This window comes from Nomascus leucogenys, chromosome 5 (assembly GCF_006542625.1).
Source record: "Nomascus leucogenys isolate Asia chromosome 5, Asia_NLE_v1, whole genome shotgun sequence".
In the NCBI taxonomy this organism is placed as follows: Eukaryota; Metazoa; Chordata; class Mammalia; order Primates; family Hylobatidae; genus Nomascus; species Nomascus leucogenys.
In genome coordinates, this window is record NC_044385.1 from 31,151,708 (window position 1) to 31,169,029 (window position 17,322).

Consider the following 17,322-nt stretch of genomic DNA (forward strand, 5'->3'; position numbering starts at 1 on the left):
AGATATGATAAATAATATACTCTTCCTATTCTGTTTTTCTTTTTAACAAATGAGAAAACTGAGGCCTAAAGCTCCAGTGATTCACTCATGTTTACACAAATAACTCTAAACTTGCGCTCAGCTCTTGCTAATTCTTTGTCTCCTCTTTTGTTATGTTTTTGTTTCATTTTGTTCCCCTAAACCGTAATGCCATCCAATATTATTTAAAGTTTGCCTGCCTCCTTTGCAATGGTTCTTAGCTTTCCACAATAGCAAGTGCATCAAAGAAGAAAAAGGAAATTGATTATGTGGTTATTAATCAAACTCAGATGTGGCTAGTACCACTTTTATAAGTGAAACTTATATAACAATGTCAGTTTATGTCAGTCTCTTATCCCAGTGTTTAAAGTTTTAAGGACTGAGTTGGGAATGTGAGGAGGCTTTTGCTTTTCATTTTGTAGTCTACTAGTTTTAATTTTTCACTATGTACATACATCTGCACCCCAACCTTTAAAGAACTAGTTTCTTGAAAAAAAAAGGAAAATGCAAATCATTGTACAAATAAAAGCATAATCCCTTTTATTAATTTTTAGCTAACAAACACATAATACTATCCTATTCCAGGTACTGTTTTTAAATGACTTACATCTAAATGTAATGTTAACACATACTTTCGATGTGCATAAATATAGCCAAGCAGTCCTAGATTCAGATAAATTATCTTCCATCTACATAATTATATAATTATATAGTATTTCCTAATTTTTATAAAATATGGTTTGTGTGTATGTATATTGTTACTCAAATGAGGTTTTGCTATTTTTCTCTCCTCAAGGTCAAAAACAATATCTCACTCTATCTTTTGTGTCTTTTGTTTTTTGATTTTTTTTTTTTTTTTTTGGTATGCTTTGAAGTTTTTAAGAGGAAAAGAAGAAAAGGTTGTTTGGGGGTTATATAAAAAAAGGGAGGAAGAGACCCAAATCTCCTGTCTCTTTTATCACCTACAAACTGTATTGATTTTCACTTTCCTTTCCTAAATCCATGCTTTAAAGACATTGTCCATCTAAGAAACATACAGAGTCCCAAAGCACAAGTTTTGATGTAGTGAGCACCCGTTGATTGTACCTTGAAGTGGATGTAGATAAACAGATGACAGATAGATCAGGAAGATATATAGATATAGATATAGATAGATTTATCTTGAATTTTCCTAGATCCCATTAATCTGAATGTACAAATAAGTCTCATTAGTTCTAATATTTGTATTTCACTGCCTCATTGCCCTCATCTGCTGTAGATGATCTCTGCCTCCAGCAAACTAATCCTCATGCATTTCTGGGGAGTCCATATGGGTTTTCTCATTTGCACTTAGGATCAAGCTGGACACCAATTGGCTAAGTGCCATATTTACTCCACTGGGCATCTCCATGTCCCTTCTCTGGATAAACACCATCATGTATGGGCATAAGGAGCACTGCTATTCTTCCATTGCTGCTCCACCAGGTACCTGAGTCTCTCCCACTGCTGTGCCAGGTGTAATAGTTTTCCACCAGGGACCACCTTAGATATTCCTTGTCAGGTGAGTACCAGGACTGCTTTGCTAGGTAGAGCTGTCCCAGTCGATTGTAATATACCCCTCTGCTGTTATGTCTGTATCACTGTTTTGTATTCTGCTAGTACCAAAGCTGAATGAGACTATGTTAAAAGTAGTGGTGGAAAACTGGCTTTCTTCTTTGCCTCCCTCTTTCTTAGGTGAGTCCTAAAAGAATACTGAGTAGATTTAGATATCTTAAAGGTTTAACAAAACAGATCTTCTTTGTTTTACTCTAAATACAAATGTGAGTAAACTAGCCAAGGCTCTCAGAATGGTCTCTCTCTTCTGAGAACCAGGGCACCATACCTGGCTCTGATTTCTCTCATGGTGAATTCTTCAAAATGTTTTCCAGTGCATGGGCTTTCGCTGGGTTATCTCACATGTTGTTCACAATGCTCAGAGATATCTGAGTTAACAGCACACCCAGAGGTGTTCCCTCCTTCCATGACTGTCCCCCACAACCCCACGCCAAGAATGTCACTCCTCAGTTCTAATGGAAGTATGCTGCTGGTAGCCTGGCCACCTGTCTCAGTCCATTTAGTGTTCCTATAAAGGAATCACCCAAGGCTGGGTAATTTATAAAGAAAGAGGTTTAATTGGCTCACTGTTCTGGAGGCTGTACAGGAAGCATGGCAGCATCTGATTCTGGGGAGGCCTCAGGGAGCTTTTACTCATGGCAGAAGGTGAAGGGGAGCAGATATATCATGATGAGAGAAGAAGTAAGAGAGAGAGAGAGAGGGGAGGAAGTGCCAGGCTCTTTTTCAACAGCCAGTTCTTGGGGGAGCTAAGAGTGAGAACTCATTCACTCCCATGAGAATGACGCCAAGCGATTCATGAGGGATCTGACCCCAAGATCCAAACACCTCCTAAAATGCTCAACCTCATTGTTGGGGATCAAATTGCAACACAAGATTTGGCGGGGCCAAACAAACCCTATCCAAACCATAGCACCACCCAATTTGCCAGATATACCCAGGCAGATCTAAATATATCTTACACTCACAATCAGGTCCTCCTTTTATGAGGTACCAAAGATGTTCTATTAGGGTTCTCAGACAAACAGAATGGAGAGAGAGATATTTATTGTAAGGAGTTGGCTCACATGACTGTGGAAGCTGATAAATCTAAAATCTGAAGTCTGCAGGGCATGTTAGCAGGCTGGAGACCCAGGGAAGAGTTAGTGTTGTAGTCTTGGGACCAAAATCATCAGGGCATGTATTAGTCTGTTCTCACGCTGCTAATAGAGACATACTCAAGACTGGGTAATTTATAAAGAAAGGAGGTTTAATTGACTCACTGTTCTGCATGGCTGTGGAGGCCTCATAATCATGGCGGAAGAGCAAGAGATGTCTTACATGGCAGCAGACAATAGAGAATGAGAGCCAAGCGAAAGGGGAAACTCTTAAAAAATGGTCAGACCTTATGAGACTTATTCACTACCAGGAGAACAGTATGGGGGAACCGCCCCCATGATTAAATCATCTCCCACCGGGTCCTTCCCACAACACGTGGGAATTATGGGAGCTACAATTCAAGATGAGATCTGGGCAGGGACACAGCCAAACCATATCAGGGCAGATGAGAGGTTTTTGTTCATCATGCCACAAAATGTGGTGTCTTTTCCAACACCACTTCTTCAATTCTCTGACACCCTCTAGGCGTGCTATAGTTCAGCTCAGTTCTGACAGTAACTACCTGGAATTAGAGTCAGACTCCATAGATTTAAGAGCCCAGTCCCACAAGACTGCCTTCCCTTCAGAGGCCAGGCACAAGTATTGAGTCCCCATGTTAGCCACAATTCTGTCCAGCTGAGCTACACAGTCTTGGGTTCCCACAACCCCCTCTTCAGGGTTGATAATTTGCTAGAATGACTCACAGAACTCAAGAAAATGCTATACTTACTATTGCAGTTTATTTTAAAGGATGCATATAAACAGCCAGATGACAAACCTCCTCAAACTCTGTTGTTTAGGGGCTTTTAGGAGGTTTCATGACATGGGCATGATTGATCAAATCATTAGCCATTGATGATTGACTCCATTTGCAGCCACTCCCCTTCTCCCAAGAGGTTGCTGATTGAGGAGTGAGGCTGAAAGTTCCAAGCTTCTAATCAAGGTTTGGTCTTTCTGGTAAACAGCCCCTATTTTGAAGTTGTCTAGGGCCCCTCTAACAGTCACTTAATTAGAACAAAAGATGCTACTATCATCTTTATCACTCAGAAAATTCCAAGGATTTTAAGAGTTCTGTGCCAGAAACCTGGTACAAAGACCAAGTATCTTTCTTGTATCACAGCAGGCCAGCAGACTGGAAACTCCCACAGAATTTTTATCATGCAGTCTTGAGGCAGAATTCTTTCATCTTTGGGAAATTTCAATCTTTGCTCTAAAGGCTTTCAACTGATTGGATGTGACCAACCCGTATTACCTAGGGTAATTTACTTAAAGTCAACCAGCTATAAATAAATGTTAATCACATCTAAATAATAACTTTATAGCAACATTCAGATTAGTGTTTGACCAAACAAGTGGATGCCACAGCCTGGCCAAGTTGTCACACAAAAGTAACCATCACAGATGTATTATTTTATTTAAAATCATCAGTATTATATGAATTAATTCAGAAATAAAAAAGGTATTGTCATAGTGTGAATACTTATAAGTGTCTTTCCCACAGAAATGTCAACAGACTGTGATTTGAAAATTGCTGTTTTAAAAGAGAAAAGCCCATCATTCTACGGAAATGATTCAAAGATAGACAATCCTGTAAATATCTTATAATGGGCCAAATACTACTAGTTGATAATTTACACTTGCAACATCAAACACTTTACCAGCTTTTTAAAATGCAATTGTTGCATATGATGCACTGTGTTTTTGCAAGTAGGTGTACAGCATAATTCTAATAGGATATTTATTTACACCCTAACCTTACAATTTAAATTCTGCTACTCCATCGTGCTCATCCGGCCCACCCTCTTCTTATATTCAGAACTATTAAGGACTACTAGCTCGGCATATCATTCCAAATTAAACTGCAAAGACATTTTGTGATGAATTAAATGGGTAATACTCTCCCAGTCTTTGTAACTACTAGAGCAAATATCCAAGAAGCAAACATTTTTATCACAAAATTCTGATTGCCAAGTTGCTTTTATTAAATAGACATACAGTAGAGATTTTAATCTTAGAAAGCATCTAACACAAACATAGATTTCTCGTTTTGTAGATGAATAAACTAAGATCCAATGAGGGCAAGTATTTTTTTCCAAGTTCACACAGACAGCTAACAGCAGAACAAAGACTAAACAAAACTCTCCTAACTTCTCCCCCCATTTTTATCATCCACCGCATTCATTACTACAAAATTATTAGCCTGGTCTTTAATGGTGGCCCCAAATAATGGTTTTTAGTATTACTTCCTTCATTTCTTTCGTATGTCCTGTGCTCCAGCTAAACTGAACTATGTTGAACTAAGCTAAACATTTCTCTTTAAGCTTGTATTGCATTTTTCTACAGTCTTTTTGCCAACTCTTCCTATCCAGAATGTCTTCACTCTCTATCTCCACTGCTTTAAAACCTAACCAATTTTGAATTTAAGTGCTATCTCCTTTTTGAAGTATTTTATATTCTTCCAGCCAGATAAAATTCTAGGAAAATATTGTCATATTTGACTGCATAAAGATTTAAATTGTCTATATAGCAAAATAAAACCATTACTGAAATGATAAAACAAGTGACAAAATAGGATAAAATACTTTATAGCATACTTATTTAATAAATATCTATTGATAGCTTGCTAAGTAATAGGCACTATGCTAGGTGCTATATCCAAGTAATACTGACTTAGTAGCTTTCAATTAGAAAAAGAGAAACACTATTAGATATGGGTCAATTAGGTAAACAGGCACCTCCAAAAAGAAAAAAAAATATGTAGTCACAGAAATAATGATAATACCAATAATAAATGAGATGCTACTTAATATTTTTCAAAATGTGTAAATATTTTTTAAAATTAGATTTTTCAATACTGATTAGAAGATGGAGAAAAGAGCTCTTTCATATAATGCTGCTGTGAATGAAAATTGGCAATTTATATCATAATGTGCCACAGTTTTGTTCTGTATGGTCTCAATCCCCCCTGTAAATGTGTGCTCTACTTTTCTCTATCTTGTCCTGAGCTTTAGCCTCTGGATTCTCTTTGGGTTCTCCCAATGTAAGATACAATAAAGAGAACAACAGACAGGAGGGAATGAGGCCAGAGTGTTTATTCTTCAGGCTCTGTGCTTGCAAGGGTTCAGATGGGCAGTAGCTGTTCCTCCATTGAAGGGGAGGCCCTTCCTACACTACAGCTGTCTTTCCAGCCTGATGTGGTCCTCAGCCTAAGGCAGCAATGGCTTGGTCTGTGTTTAGCCACCAGCTGTGTTCTCATTCTTGAATGTGCCCCTTAACCCTGGCCGAAATCCTGTAAATAGTCCCTGACATATTTCTCTTCAATAATTCCATTTCAGCGTGCCATCTTCTCCCTTGTCAGGACCCCAAATGATCCCTCTTTGACTGGGAAATTCTACTTCTAAGAGTTTATGCTTAAGGTGTAATTAAGAATGTACCCAATAATACAGTAAATCCATATTAAATGTTATCATAGTAGTAAAAATGATGCTAGTGAAGCACAAAAGAGAAATTAATCCAAACTGGAAGAGTTTGAGAAGGTTTCTTATAGGGTGTGGCATTTGATTTGTGTCTTAAGGGTAGCATGAGACTACCCTTGCCAAAAAAGAAATGAGTATGTCTTGTCACCCAAAAGAGATATCTTGGCTCTTAAGCATAGAGATTCATTACTTTCTTATGCTATATAAACCCTAGTATAGGGCTAGGTTGAAATAGTATTAAAATAATATTTAAGGATTGATTATAGGTTTTCATTGAGAACCATTCTCAGGTGATACTTTACTAAGCTGACAATAGACTTAGCACTGCCTGGCAAACAGTAAGTAGCAGTCAGTGATATAGCCATGATTATTACTGAATTAACAGCGTCTTAACTTTCACTGCGATATTTGAATGGGAATACTGATTCATAAACCTACTCTTTTCCTGCCACAGGTAGTCAGGAACTTATTATTCTTATTATGTCTCATTATTAACTTCTGTTGCCTAATAAGATATTATATATTGTATGTCACATGAATATTTTCTTACAAAGTGTTAATTGTTCCTAATCTTGTTAAAGAATATGATAGTAGCAAATATCCAAGTAATTCTGAGAGAAAAACCTCCAGTTTTGCAAGAAAGATTTAGCCAAGTTATGCAACTAAGTTTGTTCAAATAATAACTCTATAAAGTTGTCTCGATTATCTCCTCTTTAGTTTGTGAATTGAAAGCATTGATGAAGATCAAAAGCTAACTGATGCCTCCCTAATTCTATATCTATCCTAGTGCAGAAGCAAAGTAGGGGAGTCAGTAGGATGTTTGTGTGTGTGTGCATGTGTGTTTTTGTATGTGTGTGTGTAGATAGAGACAGAGAACAAGAGCAAGATAGAGAGAGAGCGTGAGAGAAGGAGTCTGAGAAAGAAGGAAAGAGGGAGGAAGGGATGGAGGGATGAAGCGAGGGGCTTTCTCTCATGTTATATTATAAAAGCAACCAAGAAAAAAATCCTGGGTTCAATATTTTATAATTATTACAAATGGGGTATTAGAGATATTCAGGAAGCCAGAGTAGAAGGCAGCTAGCTAAGAATGCTGTCAGCCTAAGGAGTTTTTCATGGACGCCTTTTTGTTCTAACCAGCCACAGAAGAAAAGAGGGAAATGAAGAAGCATCATCCTTCATTATCACAACTGACAGTAATGGTTCCCCCCTACCACCCTCCCCACTACACACACACACACACACACACAAAGTAATGACTGAAAACCCTCAGCAGAATGGGCTCCCCTACCACATGCCACCAGCTGCAAACATGTTGGAGGCACCAGGTCCTCCTTTCTCTTTTGCCAGTTTTCTTATTGCAAAAAGGTTTTACTATTCACAATTAGGAGTGTACAAGGTACTAGGGGTCATAAGATACATCCTTGTTCTTAAAGCGCTTATAACATGATGACTGGTATAAGGATGCTTACAAGGGAAATTTATTAAAAGGGCAACTCAGTAGAGTACAAACTATGCATATGTTGAAGAGAGTCAGGAAATGTTTCATGGATAATACAAACATTGAACAGGGTTTTCATGAAAGGGAGGGATGTGGATTTCTCTGATAAGGTGGAAAACATAAGCACAAATGGAAGAATTTGTTGAGTTTAGTATGTGGTTTGTGTTCAGTTTTAAATATAAGTCCTTATAATAGCAAAGTGATTTCTTTTTCTGTTTTTGTTTTTTCCTTTTTTTAAAATTATTTTACTTTAAGTTTTAGGGTACATGTGCACAACGTGCAGGTTTGTTACATATGTATACATGTGCCATGTTGGTGTGCTGCACCTGTTAACTTGTCATTTACATTAGGTATATCCCCTAATGCTATCCCTCCCCCCTCCGCCCACCCCCCAGCAGGCCCCAGTGTGTGATGTTCCCCACCCTGTGTCCATGTGTTCTCATTGTTCAATTCCTACCTATGAGTGAGAACATGCAGTGTTTGGTTTTCTGTCCTTGCGATAGTTTGCTCAGACTGATGGTTTCCAGCTTCATCCATGTCCCTATAAAGGACAGGAACTCATCCTTTTTTATGGCTGCATAGTATTCCATGGTGTATATGTACCACTTTTTCTTAATCCAGTCTATCATTGATGAACATTTGGGTTGGTTCCAAGTCTTTGCTATTGTGAATAGTGCGGCAATAAACATACGTGTGCATGTCTTTATAGCAGCATGATTTATAATCCTTTGGGTATATGCCCAGTAATGGGATGGCTGGGTCAAATAGTATTTCTAGTTCTAGATCCAGACACACAAAAAAATGCTCATCATCACTGGCCATCAGAGAAATGCAAATCAAAACCGCAATGAGATACCATCTCATACCAGTTAGAATGACGATCATTAAAAAGTCAGAAAACAGGAGGTGCTGGAGAGGATGTGGAGAAATAGGAATGCTTTTACACTGTTGATGGGACTGTAAACTAGTTCAACCATTGTGGAAGACTGTGTGGCAGTTCCTCAAAGTGATGTCAACTCTACAGATCAGTTTGAAAGCACAGGACTAGATCTCGGTGATGGTTAATTGCTCACCTGGCCAAAGAAAAGCATGTTGCAAGGTTAAGGCTCCTATGAGGAAAAAGAGAGCAAGGATGTTCAGGCCAAATAAAGCCCCTGTTTTTATTAATTATAAGGTCAGAATCTGGTTCTCCTGGAATCAAAATGCTGAGCAAGCAATTGTGGAGCAAGGGCGACACAATGGCAGAGATGAATGCAACCTGACATTCCACATGCATTCTGGCGTAGCTCATTGCTTTTCAGGCATCTACGAGAAACATATCACCTCTTAGGTTTGCTGCCGAAGATGTGTTCTCACTGAACCAGAACGTAGCAGAGGTTCTCAGGTTGGTCAGTGCTACCTGTATTGCTCTAAAATTTTTAACATCTAATTGATTATTTGTGGGAAGGATGCACAGAGAGAAGAAAGGAGAACCAGGAAAAAGCTGTGTTTTTAATTTATGAAATATTAAGAAGTTATCAGACGAAGACCCAGACAATATGTATTAGATCATAAAGAAGCAAAAAAGTGCTTGTAATTTTCTGATGGTAGAAACAAATAAGAAGATATAAATCCCTCAGTTTACACCACGAGTTAAAAGAAAATCATCACCTGCTTATTGGTTCATTTTGTAAATTGAGATCAATGAAATTCTCGAACAACAGCATGAAATCAATCGTAAAATAGCATATAATTCATGACCAGTATTGTAAATTATAGTTTGCTTGACAGTAATCGGTGAGGTTTCCATGCACTGGGATGCATTTCCTTGTAACACGTCTAAGGATAATGCCTGTGGATCCATTTCTAATGCATATTAGAGTGATCTGTTTTTCCCTGTCCACAACTCCCTGTGTTTGATCTTATGCAAATGATGCAATCAAGCAAATGGAAAACAAGATGTTGTTGCTCAGGGGCTCTGACAAACAGTGGCCTTATGTTTTCAGGGTTTCCCCACCCTCCATTTACCCAACTCAGATTTGTGTACATATCTGCAATTGTTTGAATCCATTGATCCATTTATATTGCCCTTGAAGGACCTAATCACATCTGTAGAGACATATTACCAAATCAGTTGCAGTTAAGCTAGGAGGAGAGTTGTCATTACTTTCCTCTTTGCTTTAAATTTTAAATTGGTGGCTTTGTTTATGGCTTCACTCTCAAAGAATTTCTTAGCCTCACTTCCCTGTAACCAACCCTTTTTTCATTTCTTTCTATTAACTGTTTTTAAAAACTCTCTCATTCCATTCATTCATTTTACACATGACTACTCCTTCCCCCCACGCCCAACCTGATGCCTCCTCCTCTTTTCTTCTCCATTTTTTTTCCCTTTCCCTCATCATTTCCTCCTGTTTTACCAAGAATTTCCCAATCAGATCACCATGCAACTTTCTCTGCCATATGTCAAATTAGGTTCCCTTCTCTCTCTCTCTCTTTTTTCATGCTTTATTATTTAAAGAACACTAGTAACATTTCGTCTTCTTATGGAAATACATTGAGAATAATCCACTTCGTGATGGACAGTACATAAAAATAACTTGGAAGTCAGAAAAGCTATTTAGTCACAGTGGTTTTCTTTGTATTAAGTTTACAGTTTTCAGATTTTTAAAACCAAAAGAAAATCACCAATTTCTATTGTAGTGAGGACATAGCAGTCAGATTTCCCAAACCAGAAATGTGACCTAACAAACTACTTTTTTGGTGTGAATTAGCTTATCTTAAAAACTTAGAAAACATTTAATTGTACCTAGGTTCTGAAAATCTTGTCTGTGTGGTTATGATAAGCCTAGGTGAGGTGCTGGTTGAGTACATGGCATTCATAAATTTCAGTCTTCAAGACATATATGTATGTCTCTATCTCTGTGTACAGTTATGATTTTATTTCTATAATTCAGTTTAATATCTGACTTTACTCCCATGCAACTTAGTGGTAAGTAAATCACAGTCACTTTGGGGGTCCCCACACCTCCACTAATTATGTAAAAGCTTCTGGGGTCTTACCTAGTTCCTTAGCATATGGAGTGTGGCCACCCAGGATGTTTTCTTTCTCTGTGCAAAGGGATAACTATTAAGACAACCCCTTCACATTCAGTGGGTATCCTCAGTGCTTCTATATCACACTTGAGCAACTGAAATCTTTACAAGGTTTTCTGCGGCCCTGCCTGAATGCAGACACCAAAGTCTTTCTTTTTGCTCTGGTCTTGCCCCCTGACCTGGGACTCTACCCTGAAAACAGGGGTCAGGGCCCCTCCTTCAGAGAGCTTACACATTTCTCCTTCCTTCTATCCTTATTCCATCAGCCAGGGAATTTTGAATTAGGGAAGTGGGAGACTCCGTACTTCCTGTTTCTCCCAACATTATATGTGAACTCTGAGTCTTCCTTTTCTGTTCCCTCAGTCACCCTGTTTTTCTTTTTTCTGCCTCCTGACCAGTCACATTCTGTTTTACAGAGAAATCTATTTTATAGTTAAATTCTGATTTTATAGTTTAATCAAGTGTACTAGTTCATTTTCATGCTGCTGATAAAGACATACCTGAGACTGGGTAATTTGTAAAGAAAAAGAGGTTTAATAGGCTCACAGTTGCATGTGGCTGGGGAGGCCTCACAATCATGGCAGAAGGTAAAAGGCACATTTTACATGGCAGCACACAAGAGAGAAATGAAAGTCAAGGGAAAAGGGAAACCCCTTATGGAAGCATTAGATCTCATGAGACTTACTCACTACCATGAGAACAGAAGGGGGAAACTGTCCCCATGATTCAATTATCTCCCACCGGGTCCCTCCCACAACATGTGGGAATTATAGGAGCTACAATTCAAGGTGAGATTTAGGTGGGGACACAGCCAAACCATATCACTGAGAAACATTTGGATAAAAATTAAATGCAGAAAAGATATAGGGTCAGTAGCAGGGAAGGACGGAAGAAACAAAATAGGTTAGTATGTCAATCAGATTGATCTCAGTACCCATTGAACAAATCCTGAACATTGTAGGAGTTTAGAAGAGGAAGCTCTATATCTAAGGGCTTCAATTTAAACCCTTACTTGGTTCCTCAAGAGAATTGTTCAAACTATGAAAGGAGAAGAAGGAAAAACAAATCAATACAGTGAAGAGAGAAACAAAGGAACAAGATAGTTATGGCTGAAAAGTTCCAAGAGCCCAGTTCAAATTGGAAAACCTGAAATTATAGTAGACTCTTTCAGTGTGTTCAGTGATGTCTCTCAGAAATATCTTAGAGATATGAGAAGTATTAGAGACATAAGATGATAAGATTTATCCAGAACTGGGAATCAGGATAGCCATTTAGAAAAGGACTGGGGATATGAAGAACCCTGTGTGACCCAGGGAGTACAGATTTGTAATGGATGATCAAATTTCATTAATGAGGGAAATGCAACTATTGAAAATATTCTGGGAATAAGAAGGTACCAAGAGACTGGACATTGTGTAGCAGCATAGGAGTGATTGCATCGATGTGACAAATGGAAAAGGTGGGAAGTAACCAGGTTGTGGTCAGAGAATGCAGGATTTAGATTTAGCATCTTGGAAATCATTCTGAAGATTATCAAGTAGTAGGTGTAACTGTGCTGAATGTTGAATAAATGAAGTAGAGGTGAAGGGCATTGCATTTGAGGAAGTTAAAGTAAAGCCGGATTCAGAGATGAGTCATTATTGAGGATGTTAGAGTTGCCAAAAAGGGATTATGATTGAAAAGAAAACTGAGCCAATGCTGAAGTCATAGAGAAGAGAAGCACTGTGACCGGAGATGTGATGGGGCATGCGTTAACTAGGTTGGGGCATATCTTCTTTTAAATAATGAATTGATATTGATTAACTATGGCTATTTTTTCTCCATCTATGATATAAATATATATCACAGAAAATTTGAAAAATATATGTAACAAATTAAACCTCTATATGCACTCACTCAGAAAAACATTGTTAACATTTTGGTAAACCACTATCTCCTGTTTTGTTTTTATTTGTTTTTATTGTTTCTTTCTTTTACAATAAAGCACTGGTACTTTAAAATTATGTTTTGGCATTCAGACAGGTACAGCTTTGCCTTTTTCTTGTATTTAATGGTAAATCTCCTTTGTCTTACAACTATAGACCCCTCCATTGGCCTGACAATTGTATTCATTATATTCTTGCAGACTTTAAAACATGTTTAGACATTACTATATTTCTGAGAAAAAAAAATGGCAACCTGGGTAGAGGGCATGGAGGTATCCTTCTGGTCTTGCTCATTCATTTTCAACAAGTAAAATTATGCGAGTTAGTCATCACACCAGTCCTGGAGATATCCTGCTGAACATGATAAAAAATATTTATCTGAACTCAAGAAGTTTACATTCTCCTGGGAAGGATATAATATCAAGACATAAATGAAAAGGCAATTTTGGACTTGTTTTAGTAATTATGATATGGAACTAAACGGTGATATAACAAGAATCTGGGGATGATGGTGACCATATTGTTCAATTATCAAGAAAGACCACTCATAGAAGGATGAACCTGAAGCATAAGAAAGAGCAATCCAAGTACAAAGAAGGAGAAAATAGATTTCAGTTAGAAGGAGCAGCACCTGCAAAGGCCCAGAAGTGTGAACTTGTTGTGTTAGAAGAACAGAATAATGTCTAGTCTAGTGTATGAAAAAAATAGGGAGAATGTTACATCAAATAGGATCTCATTGACCATTATTAGATTTCATTCTACGAGCAGAAGAAGGGTACTACAGGGTGTTACTCTGAAGAATCAAAAGATCACTCATGGTGAATGGTCTTGCTTTCTTCATTGGGAAAATTGAAGTAGTTAGAGGATAATGCCCATAGACTCTGCTACCATCTACCCACTCACCAGCATTGGCACCCACATAGTCTGCATTCCCTCCCATTACTATAGATTGTCTCTGTTCCAAGTTCAACTCTTTCACTTTTGAACTAGATTCTCCTCTTTCACATATTCAAGGACAAAACTCCAGCAATTTTTTTCTCTTTCATCCACTTCTAGTTTTCCCTTCACTGCTGGGTCATCCCATCACGTACAACAAATTTTTCTCTCATTTAAATGACTTTAAAAATCTTCTCTTGATTCTACTCACCTTTTATCTATTGCTACATTTGTCTGTTTTCCTTTACCATCAAACTTTTTGAAAATGTTCTTTTATTCACTGTTTCTAATTCACTTCTATTTCCTTATAAGCCCACTGAAGTCAGGCTTTGGTGCCGACAAGTTCACTGAAACTTCAATTGTGCAATTACTGATGACTGCCATATTGCTATACCCAGTGGTCGATTTTTAATTCTCATCTTATTTCACCTTTAACTCTTAAAAATTACTTCATTTGACTTTCAAGACACCATAATCTCAATGTTTTCCTCATACCTTACTGGTCACTCTCTGTGTCCTGGGTTGATTTCTCCTTTACTCGTTGGCCTCATATGTTGATATCCCAGGGTTTTGGTTGTTATGCCTTTTCTCTTTTATATCTACGCTCGCAGCATTTGCACTCCTAGCCATCTATATTATGATAACTTACCAAATTATATCTCAAGCTATGAACTTTTCCTGTAATTCCAAATTTCTGTTCAAATATCCTGACAATCTCCTCTTGGTTATCTAACATAACAAATGTCTAATTGACATTCATTATATGAATTCTTATCTTCACCTCCATGCCTCCTTCAACCAATAAAACGGTTACTTTATCCTTCCCTTTGCTCAGGTCAAAAGCCTTGGAGTCAACTCTGGGTCTTCTCTTTCATACTCTACCTACAATGCACTGGGTAGTAAATCCTGTTAGCTTTGTCTTAAAACATATTCAGAATTTAACCATTTCTTACTTGATTGTTACTGGCCTCCACTTACTTGATATTAGAAATAGCCTCTTCAGTGAGATTTATTCTTATGCTCTTGCTCACTACCATCTATACATCTAGCAGCCAGGATGATACTCATGAAGTCCATGTTTGATTGCATGACAGCTCTGTTCAAAATCCTTAGTGGCTTCCTAAGTAGAACCTCTTAGATTAAAAAACAAAATTCTTACGAAGACCTACAAGGCCTGCATGAACTGGCCCCTCATTAAATCTCTAATATCATCTCTAACTTACTTCTTCCTAATTTGTTCTGCTCCAGCCACATCAGCCTCCCTGCTAGTCCTCAAGAGTGTCAGGCATGTCCCTCCTTCCATGGCTTTGCTCTGCTTATTCCCTCTCTTGGAATGGTCCAACCCAAAAATTCCCACAACTTTTACACTCATCCCCGCTTCAGGTCTTTGCCCAAAATGTCACCTTCCCAATGAGGCCTCTGCTGACTCTTACCTATTAAAATTACCCAGAACTTCTAATTCTCCTTCCTCTGCTCCGTGTTTTCTGCAGCAGTTTTCATGTAATGCAGCATGAACATCTCAAACTCTGTTACACATTCACTTTAAAGCCATGCTATCTTCTAAAATGCAACACTTTTCTTACCCATAAACTTCACAATACCTTGGATAATCTAGAGGCAAACCCTAGGGATGGAGGATTTGACAAGCTCAACTAAACTATTCCTTTTTCAATCCTGGCTCACTAGCCATTCTAACCCTCTCAAGCAACATGACCCTTCTAAGTATACTCACTTCCCAACCTGACCGCCCCCTGCCCCAGTCCCAATTATTATAGAAACAGACACTTCCCGGTCCATGGAAGAATCTGGGCATGGATAACAAACCATGAACTAATTGCTTCAGGAAGCTCCTTCCATCTAAGGCAGATATTCTGGGTGGGTTTAGGGCTTAGGTGATCACAGTCAGCTTCAAAGCGTGCAGTTTATAGGGGAAAGGTGAGTGGGGCACTCTGTGATAAGCAGACACTGTGATATGTGATACTATCATGATGCATTCTTGAGATACCTAAGTCCTACCTTGAGATACCTAAGTTCCAGATATGCAAGTCTGTACCATGGAAACATATGCAAGCAAGCATCAGGCCTTTTTGAATAGAGTAACTTCTTTACCACCTACAAATTGGGTAGCTAAACCCCTGCCCGAGCAAAGTAGAATGTAAGAAAGAAGGAAAAACTATCCCACTCCAAAGAGTTCACTGGCCAAGGAATTTTGTAGCATCCAATCTCAGTTGCGGCTGACCAAGACAATCTGATATGGCTATTATATATTTCAAGGTCACATGGATTTGACCACATGGAATATAATCTCCGGCTGGAGCATGTTCTTTCAGAAGTTGGATGTGTTCTCAGTTGAAACACTGTAGATTTTCTCCAATTGCACTGAATTACCCATCAGGAATTCCTCTAAGCTTGGTGACCTCCTTGGTTTTGCTCCTGCAATGGGACTTAGAGTCAAATCCCCAGCTTCTCTTTTTCAGGGAGGACATGGAATTCAGACAGATGAGAACAATGAGAGAGAGAAAGATCACCAGAGAGAGAAGATGAAGATAACAGGGGAATGGCAGATACAATATGTTAGCATATAAACACATTATAATTTTGGCCAAGATTGGCCCTGTTGGTAGGAGTTTTTCTTTGCACGAAGTTTTCTCTCAGTAAATAATAGTCTACTCTCTCGGTAGCATCTGAGGCCACTGCTCTAATGATTTTTTAACTTCATAAGTTTCCTAGAATGTTGGTCCAAATGAAGGCACCCCAATTCTGTCTCAGTCGTGTACATATAGTGTGACTGTTGCTGCCATCTCTCAGCAGTCCCTGGCAATGCCACACTGCTTCACCACCAGCTTCAAAGTGTCCTTGAAGTATATATTCTGACTACATTAAATGGGAGTGCCCCATCTCAACTTGCAACCATTGGATTCCTGTAGGATAGAATTTGTAAAGAAAACAAGGTTTAATCAAAAGCATTAAGATCCTCTTCTTGTTGACAACTTTTTGTTCTAAGGTAACTATATTTACTGTAAATTATTTTTTTAATCTCTCTTCTAGTGACCTACATGTTTTACCAATTGATTATACTTTGCATGAAAATCAAAGTGTTCTTTCCCCAGTTTACTTTTGTTATCAGTGCAATGCAAAATCTGTTTGCCTGAATTAGGTTGCATTTCATTAATCTCTTCAACATGAAATTGTGGTGGCTCATGGTTAATGAGATTTAAGAATGTGTGTTACTTAAATTGTGACTAACTTATTTTAAAAATATGTCAGAAAATAATGATTGTTTCTAGTAGTGTTAAAGTATTAATGATGTGTAAGTCTTGGTACACCTGACTGAACTTCGGTTAGATTACCAAGTGTAATGAAGTGTTCAGGATATTTCAGAATTGAGTTAGTATATTACAGATTAGTTTAATCTAATACAAGAGAACGTGGTATCTATTAGAAAGACAGACAATATAAAATACCAGGGAAGTTCAGGGGAGGGAGAGATTCTTTCGGCCTAGGGCACTACCCTACTCTCATGGTCATCTTTCAGACCTAGCTCCTCTCATTCATTAATTATTAATTCATTCAAATACACATATTCAAAACCTACAATGTGCCCGGTATTGTGCTACATACTAAGGATGCAAAATGAATACATTACCATTCCTGCTGTTAAGGTATTTAG

General features: G+C 38.1%; 1 protein-coding gene across 1 annotated transcript in view; it reads left to right on the forward strand.

Annotated features, from left to right (window-relative positions):
* Positions 1-17,322, forward strand: part of USH2A (usherin) — a 795,293-nt gene that overhangs the window by 401,155 nt on the left and 376,816 nt on the right. The gene's annotated exons all lie outside the window — the stretch shown is intronic.